This window comes from Phoxinus phoxinus (genome assembly GCF_949152265.1).
Source record: "Phoxinus phoxinus genome assembly, chromosome: 22".
Lineage (NCBI taxonomy): Eukaryota > Metazoa > Chordata > Actinopteri > Cypriniformes > Leuciscidae > Phoxinus > Phoxinus phoxinus.
In genome coordinates this window covers 17696055-17708530 of record NC_136897.1, presented here as the reverse complement: position 1 = coordinate 17708530, position 12476 = coordinate 17696055, and the positions used below count along the sequence as shown (strand labels likewise).

Here is a 12476-nt window from a genome sequence, read left to right as displayed (position 1 = left end):
TGATGAACAAGAGTCATCCTCACTGTTTCACAGCACAGAGCGGAAGTAGAGAGAGAGAGAGAGAGAGAGAGAGAGAGAGAGAGAGAGAGAGAGAGAGAGAGAGAGAGAGAGAGAGAGAGAGAGAGAGAGAGAGAGAGAGAGAGAGAGAGAGAGAGAGAGAGAGAGAGAGAGAGAGAGAGAGAGAGAGAGAGAGAGAGAGAGAGAGAGAGAGAGAGAGAGAGAGAGAGAGAGAGTGCTAAGTATAGAACTGGAACAACATCCCATTGGGCACTACCACAGCAAAACAACCTCCCATGATGACATCCTCTGGGATAAGAATGGGTCATGGGTTCAGACCGGGTGCATACTCTACGATAAGGCACTCTTTTGCCGTGTGAAACAAATGTAAGAACCCATAAAAGATTTCATGTGCGGTTTAGGGCAGGTTTTTTTTAGGGGTTCAGAGTCGCCCAGGGGGACGCAAAGGGGTCCTGGGGGAAGTTTTCTTTTTATATATTTATTTTTTTACAAAATTTGATGTAATAATGTTTTTTTTTTCCACACAATTATATTATTTATTATTTTATTCTACTTCTAAAAAAGACTGGTAAGAAATTATGACATTCTTTTTTTTGCTATAGCTTTTAAGCACTAGTTTATTACAATAGGACATTTGGTAACACTTTAGTTTAGGGTCCGATTCTCACTTCTAACTAGTTGCTTATTAGCATGCATATTACTAGAATATATGGTATTTATTAGTACTTATAAAGCACATTTAGGCATTATTCTGCATGACCATATTGTACCTCCCTTAATCCTACCCAATACCTAAACTTAACAACTACCTTACTAACTATTAATAAGCAGCAATTATGACTTTATGACTTTCTAAAGTGTGACTGGAAATGTTTTACTTTAAAAAAAATAAACATTTTGCAACGATAATATAAAATCCAATTATTTACTTTCAAAAACAAATTTATTGTCTTAATATTATGCTTTAATATTCACACACACTATATTTACATGAAAATATATACCTGCTTTTATGTTTTAAAAGGGAATTCCTCATAGAAGATTGTAATATTTGGGGGTCCTTAGTATTAAAATGTCCGAAAACACCAGGACATTATCATCAGTTTTGGATCGTTTTCGCTTCCATGCGAGATCTCATCTGGCTAATATCGTACAATTTGAAAAGCATTAATCGTAAACGACAGAAAAAAAACAGGCAGTGTGTATCTGTCTTCAACTGGATATAACCAGACTATCCAAATGTGTCTGAGGCGGCGGTGAACTGAAGAACTATTTCAAGAGCTAATTTGCTTAATCGTTCTTTGCTTTGGCCTCCAGATGCATCTGTCCTCATTTGCACAGTTGTTTACTTCTGTGGCATATATGACTTCCATTGCTAATATGGCTCCCAGGTTGGGTATTATGTTGTTGTAAAAAAATCTGCCACTAATAGAGAAATAAGCAATGAGATATCTGTACTGACTGCTGGTTATGCATTTTGCTCTTTACTCCCCGTTTAGTTTTTTATATGTCAGTGTTTTCGGTCCTCTCCGAGCTCTCTTGCCCTTGACGTTGCCCTCTCATCCCTGCGGCCAGCAGTAGTCATGGCACTGCAGTCCAGTGACGGACGTTGATGGTCAGCTTTATTAGCATGCAGTTAGCACATGTCCTGCAGCCCATGTCCTTCTCGCTTACAGACTCATCTCTGTCAGGCGCTGAATGGTCTCTGCTCATCTGTCCTGATTTAGCACAGCTCTGCTGATAGGGCATGGGAAAAGAGCCCGCTCTCATGTCTTCAGAGACGTTAAAGTCAATGGATGGCTTCCTAATATGGACAAATTTCCAACGTAATGTCACCGCCTCTGTATTTTTCCATCGAAAACCACACTCTCTTATCTAGATTAACATTGTATCTTAAATAGTGGTGATGTGAATTCTCTGGTACTTTAATATTTTCCATGGAAGTTAATGATTTGCTTATTGATTCCATTTTCGCTAAGGAGACATAGTTTCTATCCTTACTTTTCTCACTTTAAAGCTGTTGATGCACATTAATTGTCATGCTAAATAAATAATAAAATCATTAGTATTAAAAAAACTTTTTTTTTTTAGATTCTGTCTTCTCAATACAGTACTAGTCTTATGAGTATCCATGTTTCCCATAAAATAAATCTGCTTAGACTACAGTGGGCATTTTATTTGAAAATGCATTAAATAATAATAATAATAAAAAAGGTTATATACAAACTTTCAAAAGTTTAGTGAAAGTGACATTCATACTTTTTTTTCAGCAAGAATGCATAAAAGTGACTGTAAAGACATTTATCATTTTTTGAAAAGTTGAATTTTGAATTGAAAAAGTCTGTTTCAACAAAAATATTAAGCAGCAACTTCTCAACTTTTTCAACATTGACAATAATAAAAATGTTTCTTGAGCAGCAAATCATCATATTAGAATGATTTCTGAAGGATCATGCGACACTGAAGAGGGGAGTAATGTTGAAAATTCAGTTTCGCATCACATTATTTTAAAATGTATTAAATATTAAATAATAATATTTTACAATAATTTAGTTTTTTTTATCATAATTTTCTATCAAGTACATGCAGCCTTGGAGAGCATAAGAGACTTCTTTCAAAAATATTGAAAAAATCATATCAACCCTAAACTTTTGGGGAAAATAAATACTGTAATAAATATTTAATTGTTTAATTTCCTCAATATGTTCATAAAGCTAAATTTCATCTTTACACTTGAGAAAAAAGAAATGGAGGTGGTAAGGTAATATTCATTCTGTGTCTCTAAGAGTTTTGTGTGTCTGCCAGGTCAAGACTATAGACAGGTCAAGACAGGTTTTCATTGATAAACTTTTAAACTTTGCCATGTTGCAACGTTGATCATGGACATGTACAGCCTGTTCCCTCTATGACCTGGTTAATGATCACTGGACAATCCAAAAGTTCAGTTTTCTAACCTCTCTGGATCACGTGTGCTGTAAGTGACAGCATCTGGACACTGTCTAAACTTAATGGGTCATAATACTGTCAAAGCAGAGGACACCGTAATCTCTCTTGCTCTGTTTTCTCTCCAACTAAAGACACGTGGTTGTTTTAATGTTAAGTTCTACACCCTCATAAGGGCGCTAAATGTCAACACTCCGCGGTACGGTTGACCTGGTCATCTGCTGTGGGAGAAAGAGGTCTTTCTAGTGTCTTTTTGTTCTGGTAAACCAGGTAAAAACCAGATGAGAAAGAGAGAATTAGAGGAGCGGCAGCTGGGGGGACGCGCAACCTCCGCAAGATCCGGTAACAATAGACTTGTTTTACTTGAACAAAGAAGTCGTCATGGTATTTTCCCACCATTCTCTCTTGGGCAGAACACACTGATTTAGTTGCAAAGAAGAGTAATACCATATACAGATGTGTTGTGTAGATGAAGCTTTGTTTGTTCCCAATGATATCAAACTGTAGGCTATTCAGAGCAGCAATATCCTTTTTACACAAAAAAACACCAAAAGCCAAAGCCCAGTTTATTGCAACAGAGAAATAGATGAGAGGTTTTTGTCGTAGCTTCAGATATTGTGCCATTTGCCACAGTGTTCTGAAAAACAGCTTCATAAAATATGAAGAAGTGTTACGGCAGTCCCAGCAGGCCTGCAGTAGCTCGTCGTGTATGTTGGCCATTAGAGCCTCTTTCCCGCAAACACGGCTTCTCTACAGTAGTGGGTCTGACAACACTTAACCTCCGACCTTGCCGAAAACCGTAACGTTAAACACGAGTACAAGCGTGGAGAGGGTGGGGAAGTCTTGTGGGTGTGTGTGATTATAGGGACATATAAAGACTCAGAGCACTCCAGTAATTACTCACAGGCGCACTGACACATGCTGATTTTTTTAAGGGACAATTTCTGTGTTTTTCGGAAAAACAAACAGGACGGCTACTGATAATCTTATATAGATAGATCTATCTATCTATCTATCTATCTATCTATCTATCTATCTATCTATCTATCTATCTATCTATCTATCTATCTGTCTATCTATCTGTCTCTATCCATCCATCCATCTTGTCCGTCTGTCTCTATCCATCCATCCATCGTCCGTCCGTCTGTCTGTCTTGTTGTAATACCTAAACTCACTTGTTGCATTTAAAATGACTGATTAAAAAAATTGTTTTATTTGACAACATGGAATAGAATTTTTATTTTAATATCAGACATTTATCAGTTATTGACTGTAACATTAAAATAATGGCCAGCTTATCATTATCAGCCAGAATTTAAATATTGCTGCATTTCTGTTAAAAAAAAGTTTTTTATTTATTTTTAAATGTAAATTCAAATTTCCCTGTGTTTGGGATTCCCTTTTACTGGATAAAATATATAGCTTTTTTCTGTAATATTTGGCTGTGCACAATCTCACTGCACACACACAGAGATCTGATTGTGTGTTTCTGCACAGGGGGTCTGTATGACATCATAAATATGTGTCTGTGTACTCAGTACATGTCTTTATATACGTGCACGGGCACGTGAGGAACAATGAAAAGCATGCTGGGAGAGCAATAAGAAGATGTGCAGTGTAATCACCACCTATATCCCATAGTCCTCCATGCCTCTCAGGAGACCGCTGTCTCTAGTACGGTTGTTAGCCTTCCCCAAATGCTCAGTCAGACACTCTCATGGCCGGCCACAGTGCACCTGACCTCAGCCCTTTCCCTTTATTAAAAAATGTTGCCATGGCTTCTCCTCTCTGGAAGAAAAATACTTTTAAGAGCTGAACTCGAGTGTGGGAAAATGAAAACCGCTGCATTTCTGTATGCGAGTGTGTGCTTTAAAGAAGGAAGTCGACTGACAGGTTATATTTTTACGTACGGCCCTGCTGGATGTACAATTCTCCTATTCATTTTCTTTATTGAATCTGGATTGGAGGGAAGAAAATAGCTGTTCTTACGCACCAGGAAGGGATTTACTTGGAGGTTGATGAGTGGAGTAGAGAGAAAGGAGAGGGGGAAATGATTGTCTGAGAACCACCGGTGGTTTCAAGTTTCGCCGTCTTTACCCTGGAGCTTTTGATTCTTTGCTCTCCCTTTCTCTCTCGCTCACTCACCCTCTCCCTTTCTTTCTCTTCGCCAGCCACCCCCCCTTCATACCACACCACCACGCTTCAGGAGCACAGTAACAGGGAGAAGAGAGGGAGGCAGTGAAGGAAGCGCATCGCGAGGACTTAACCGAGACCGTTTTTAGACGCTAAACCACTCTCAGCAAGGTAGGATCACTTCTTTCCATCGGGGAATCTCTAGCTGGGTGTGAAAAGGGAAAGGAAAGTCCTCCTTTCTACATCCAAACCGCTGGTTTCTGTTCTGTCATTTCTCTGTTGCTAGCTCCAGGACAGATGTGAAGTAATCAATGGATGCATGTGAGCTTGTGTGTGTGTGTGTGTGTGTTCGATTTGTGATACAAGGTGTCTAGACAGAGAAGGGGGTTTTGATGCGTTTTCCAAAGACCAGAAGACGCTAGACCAAATGTTTCCTGTCTTACAGATAGCATATCTTGCAGATTTGGGGTAAATATGAAAGATGTGGGGTCATTTTAAGGAGTGATCTGAATGATTTAGATCAAGTGTAAATGAGAACACGAGATTGACTTTTTCTAGTCTTCTAAAGTGTGTGAAAAGATCTAACATACAACGATTTCAAAGATTTTGGCATTGATATTGTTATTTTCATTTTCATTTTAGCTACATTGGTAACACTTTACAATAAGGTTTCATATGTTAACATTAGTTAACTACATCAGTGAACGAACTAACGATAATACATATATGATTGATTAATCTTAGATAATGTTACTGTAATTCCTACATTTACTAATACATTATTAAAATCAGAATTTGTATCTGTTAACATTAGTTAATGCACTGTGAACTAACATTGACAATTAGATGTTTATTAACTAACATCAACGAAGGTTAATAAATGCTATAAAAAATATATTGTTCATAGTTAGTTCATGTTAACTAATGTATTCATTTTGAACATTTGTTTTAAATGTGCTTTTTTAACAGATTTTAAAAATATATATTTTACTCTTCATTTTAGTTTTAGTTCAGTTTTAGTTTTTTTTTTTTAAATTAATTTCCGGTTAGTAACTTTACTGCTTCAACTTTCGTTTAGTTTAAGTTTTTTAATCAAATGTTTACATTTGATTCAATTTCTACTTATTTCTACATTTTTAGTTAACAATAATAACCCTTCGACATACATGAGTAGATGATCTGACGAAGTTATGATTCATCCCGTTAGCTTAAAGGCAGCAAAAACAGATGACATACAGCAAAGATGCATGCACACACGCCAAGACAGATGTTGTCTGAGGTTATCCAGATGCCCAGGTGTACAGCGTTCAACAGGAATATGCCCTCATCACCTCAAACCGAGCAAAAACAGATAATTATAGACGTGGATCATTCCTGAAGGGTGTTTCACCATCCCATGCTGCTTGATTTACTCTTTCTGGCGAGGACAGAGTACCTGTATACCTGCGCCTGCGGTATATCCCGTATTCGGGAACACAAACTGATTTGAAGACTGCTGTTGCTAGATGCTGCTGTAGGCTGTTGATATACATCCCGCCATTCTGAGTTTAAACCTCTAATTAGCATAAGCCACGAGGCAGCTTAAACATTTTTAATGGGAGACCGTAAACTCCTGGGCTTTATTTTAGAGAGTTAAAGCTGGAGCTTAGTGGCACGCGGTGGAACTGCGGTTCTGGTGCGAATTTCAGACTTGCTAATTTCTACGCTATATTTGGATTTCAGGGGAAATGCAAAGATGCTCATTTGTGATGGGCAGGCTGCCATCATCTGCAGAAAAGACAGATTAAACATTGAGAACCGTGCTAAAAGTTATGAAACATCCCGCAAACCAGTTGCAATGCAGTGTGGGTTATGATGCCTAGTTTTTGCATCCACATTCAATGAAAAGCTAAACAGTAGCATTCATTTCAAAGATCCACCCTTGCTGTAGTTGCATGTTAATATGTGATTTTTTTTAGCGTTGTTGCTATGGCAGAAGTCAGTTGGCAGAAGTTGGTTTGGCAGTCGTCAGATTGGCCGCTCTCTGGACCGGCTGGCGTCCCTCGACGTGACTAGCACAGGGTGAATAGTTGCCTCGGTGTCTGGATGGACAGACTTGGCACTGGCCCACGGATCAGGAGAGGTGAACAAAAAGCTGGAAGATGACAGACGGGAGAGGGGAAGAATACCCCACTTGTGTCCAGTGTCTAAGGAGCTCTTCAGTGTTCAGTGTGGGAGTGTGATGTCTATCTGAGTTTGTGCCGAGATAAAAGCTCATTTAGACACACCTTTCCCCAAAATACCCTTGCGGCACATAATGTTTGAGGATAGTCTCTCTCTATATTTTAATATATATATAAAATAATAATAAAAAACCTGTCAAAGAAATGTCCATGTTTAAGCATATCAAGCTGGCAAGGAAATATAAATAAGAAAGTAAAAGAAAACAATTGTTAAATCACTGTATGAATCTCATAAAAATAAATATCTTGGTCATATTCCATAAAAAAGTATTAAGCAAATCTTGCATTAATATATTTTTTAAGGTTTTTAAAAACTATTAACTAAGAATATTTTTTTATTGTGACATTATTTTTATGACAGTTACGGACATTTAACTCCCTTTGCTCAATTTTAAGCTTACCGCATAATTACGCCATTAATGCAAAAAAATAAATGTTGAAATTAAAAGTACTTAAGTTTTTTATTATTTGTGCTGAATTTATTGCGCTTTTAAATTAAAAATGCATTATGGTAATAACATTTTTGCCAGAAATGCATCCTAAAAATAATATTAAAATGCAATTTATTTAAGATATATTTTTTAACAAACCTACACAAATTACAATTATTCATTATTTCCACAACATAATAATACAGTAAGAATAATTATAAATATACTGAAGTAATAGAATAAATTATTTATAATAATAATAATAATGGTCATTTAATATTCATATTTTTTCTTTCTTTCTTTTTATTTTGAGGTGACATATAGTACTATATGTATTATATTTAGTATTATATATTTAAACAGTGATTATTATAAAACATTTATTCATGAAATGTACAGATATTTAACAACTGTTGATTGATAGTCCAACAAATTAAGGAGTATGTTGGTAAAAATTAAACCATATATTTTTTTATTGGAAAAATACCATAGAATTTTTTGAAGTACCATGTAATGCCATAGTAGATGAATGAACACATGCAGTACATTTAAAAGGATCCAAGTGGGCTTTTCCAATGTACCACTACCACAGTATTTGTTTGCAAGGGTTATGAGTCATTCAGATTCCAGACAGAGATCCTTAAAATAAGCCAGGACTAAATAACAAGGGAAATGTCTTTTGTTCAACAAAGAACACAATCCCGATAAAGGGCTGACGTTGTGAGATGAAACGACAACATGTATTGTCTGTTCTTGATTTACTGTGCAAGGCCATCTGGGGTCCTAATTAGCCACAGCATTATTAGCAATAGCCCGTTTCCATATAGCATACCCCCCCCCCCCCCCCCTCTCCAAACACACACACACAGTGTAAATTAGAGGCTTTACTATCGGTGCGCTGTCTGCACAAGTCACTGCCTCCCACCTCTGTCTCTGGAGTATCATTTAGATGGCTAATATGAAAGAGAGAGAGCAGAAGACGAGGTGAGGCACAGGAAGTCATATCAGACATGGATTCAGGAGAGCGGGTTGACATGGTGCTTTAGTAATATGGTTCCTTTGTTCTCTGAACCACTTTGGCCAATTTATTTGCTCTTTGAGTGGTCCTGCACTCGTTCTCTGCTGGGCTGCTCTTCTGGCATGGAGATATTTTTGGCTGGTGTCCAGGGGGGAGCTGTTATGACTATTCTGCTACACAGAGCGTTGCTTTAAATGAATGCTTGTTCATAGTACACTATCCCTGACTGTAACTGTTTTTTTTTTAGCTTTTACAAATTGAACTTAAATTTGCAGTAAAAAAAACATTTGCCTCATTAACTGAAAATGCTTATGCCAATGTACTGAAGTGCTAATATGTTTTGTACCTTTACTGACAACCACCGTAAAACACAGGTAGTAAAGAATCAAAGCTCATCACAAGTAGATTTTCCACAAGCTGATGTAAATACTAATATATAGAAGGTGCACGGTTACACACAAATACACAAACACCATTATGGTAACAAACATGACACTAAAATAATGCTGTAATTATTAAATGGATAGTTCACCCTAAAATTAAATTTATGTCACTAATTACTCACCGTCATGTCGTTCCAAACCAAACCTGTCTTTCATTCATCTTCAGAACACCAATAAAGGTATTTTTAATGAAATCTGAGAGCTTTCTGTCCCTTCATTGACAGTGTACGCAACTACCACTTTCAAGCCCCAGACAGGTAAAGACATCATGAAAGCAATCCATGTGACTCCAGTGGTTTAACCTCAATTTTATGAAGCGATGCGACATGCGAGTGCTTTGTTAACGCAAAAAACAACAACCATAATTTACCACTTTATTCATAAAATATGAATTTTATAGTCGTATAGTCATATTTTTCAAAATATGAAACGTATATGAATAAGTTTTATTCATAAAACGACGCATGCGTGTTGTGTTGACGCAAGAGCAGACGTTGCATGAAAGTGTGTTGGAGATCAATAATTTGTAATAAAGTGGTCAGTTATGGGTTGTTGTTTGTGCTTCATAAAATTGAGGTTAAACCACTTGGGTCACATGTTTTTTTTTTTTACTTTTACATTACTTCACATTACTTTAACAGTATCCAGATGACAAATACAACTGTATACTGTTTTCTTTTCTGCATTACTAAAAGTAATTTTAGTGTGTCTGGCCAGCTTGGAGCCGATCATTTCCACTGATCTGCAGTCAGCTCTTTAATTAGAGGTTCCCGTAACGTTTAGTGTCGAACCTGGTCCTAAATCAGAAAACAAAAATGACATGTTTCTGGAAGAATATAGTTGTGTTGCTTCTTGCTTGTAGAGACCTGTTCATCACACCTCCAGTGTTTCGCCTCAGGCAAGAGGAGGAACAGGACAGAGTTAAATACCTCTCTGATGAGACGTCAGGCACATAGAATGCACCTTTGTCTAAACATGGTCGGATGTCATCAGGAGAGAGGTGTTGACATCTTTTTAAATTGCACACAAGACTCATACAAGCCACTAATACACACAGACAAACACGCGCTTGCCAAAACAAACCTACACCCCGAGATGGAACCTCATCCATCTGGACATGACCGTTTGTAATCATTTTCCAGTCCATAAAGAAATCCTTTTAATCATTTCCTATGACCTGCTACTAACCTGACCTGGTCACTGTAAAGGGTTCTGGATTAAAAGTTACAGAGAGCTCATTATTTTATGTTTTTTATCTCACCACTTGTTGTTACTGAATCGTTGCCAAGGAATGGTTTTCCCTCATGAAAACAGAATGTAATTAATGTGATCTCTATTTATCAAGAGAGACAGTTGAGTTATTCTTGCAATATGGCCACAGGGTGTCGATGTTAAGCGTAATGAGCAAGTGTACGTTCATAGAGTTAAAAAAAAACAGTTTGTAGAAATGCATTTGAAACCAGGTGAATAAATTATTTTATTTTATCTTAAAATATATATATAATTAAAAAAAATATATATGCCCTTTTTTATTTTTATTTTTAATATTATTTATTTTTAAAAGGAATTTAGTTCTATTCCTGGGATGCTTTTTGAACATTATTGTTGGAGTTTCTTTGCAGACTGGTCACTTGATGGCCGGTTGTGTGTCCAAACTAAGACTAATTTAAAACTAGAGGAGCTGAAGATGACCAATATGAAATTTTATTGTAGGTCAGTAACATTCTGTTCTCTCATGCTCTTTAAATCTCTAGCTGGTTATCAGCATTTAAACGCAAGCTCGCACCTCACTAGGGATTCCAAAATTAGCACCACCATCGATAAGATAAAAGGTTTAATGCTCTTTGCCTAGTGGGGTAAGTGGCAAACAGCCACAAATAACCTAAATTCTTCTTGTTCATGGAACCTGCCAGTACCTGTTCCATCTTAGTCTTGCTTAGGTTAGTAATAATGAGTATTTCTGTTGCCCGTTTCATCCCTCCATCCTATCAAAGTGCAGTCCAATAAACTCATAACTTGTCACAAACTTCTGTTTGTCGACAACAGTAACTGAGAAAGAGCAGGTGTTTTCTACTCTACGGTTTGAGAAGAGATGCTTGTGGTCGTGTTGGTTTACAGATTAGTGGTGAATTACAAGTTAATAGTCTTCAATGAAAACAAGGGATTGTGCTGCTGGAATGTTTTAATTGGCCCAAGAAGGGGGAGATTTGTGGGTCTTACGAGACATTGGACCCCAGGCAATGAATCAAGCTGCTGTGTGGTCGGACAAATAGCGATAAATAACATTCCCCAACGGACCTCGCCCCAGCATGCGTGTGCCTCAGATTATCTCATGTGTTGAAAGGACTCAACGTGCGTGTGATTGTTTGTGTGTCCGTGAGTAGGTTCGGTAGGCCGGCCATCTGTGTTGACTCGCTCTTGATAAAGGCGCTGGATTTTATGCCCAAGAGCCATGCCAGGTTGAAGGCTGACCTTGGTTAGTGTCGAAGTTGAAAGCATTCTAGACTCCTCCATCTGAGACATCGCAGACAAGAATACCAGACCACATCAATTCAGAACAACCTCCCCCTGCTGTCCTCAAATATTTGCTTCTGGTTGTACTGTAGATAAAATGTTCTGCAGGGTTTCAGTTGGACGCTAGACCCATGTCAAGTCTTTTGTGTTTGATCCTGTCCAGCTACTTTTATTCCTTATGAACAGATTGTATGTTGACTGTGTGTGTGTGTGGACATTTGCATGTGGTTATGCTTATGTAACCAGAGCAAACAAAGTGTCCTCGCACTGTTCCTCTGTCCCTCTGTTGGTTTCCCTTGCACCCCTTGTCACACACACACACACACACACACACACACACACACACACACACACACACACACACACACACACACACACACACACACACACACACACACACACACACACACACACACACACTGTCCATTTCCAGTATAAATGTGTGTGTTTGTGCAAGGCTAGAGAGCTGGCACTAACTCCATGGTGACCAGGGAAGCATATATAAGCCACCTGTCTAAAAGCTCTGCAGAGCATGTGACAGAGTGCATGTTTTGAAGCCAGTCTGTGTGGACTCTCGCATTGAGAGAAAAAGACAATTCACAAAAAAAAAAATGCTCATGTTGGTCCAAATCCATATTACTCTATTTCTTCTGTGGAACACAAAACGAGATATTTTAATGGTTGTGCTGGTTGCTCTTTTCCTTGTGATTATACTGTAATAAACAGAGGAGTGAAGATTTTTAAGCTCTTTACA

At 37.7% G+C, this 12476-nt stretch overlaps 1 protein-coding gene across 8 annotated transcripts in view; it reads left to right on the top strand.

Annotated features, from left to right (window-relative positions):
* Window positions 1-12476, top strand: part of plekha6 (pleckstrin homology domain containing, family A member 6) — a 99317-nt gene that overhangs the window by 15363 nt on the left and 71478 nt on the right. For 3 of the 8 annotated variants that reach the window (XM_079597408.1, XM_079597417.1, XM_079597418.1), the window contains exon 2: window positions 5133-5265. The gene's annotated coding sequence lies outside the window, so the exon portion shown is untranslated. Of the gene's footprint in view, window positions 1-4130; window positions 5266-12476 lie in introns of those variants that run through there. The other 5 variants (XM_079597410.1, XM_079597406.1, XM_079597416.1 and 2 more) reach the window with 2 other exon arrangements.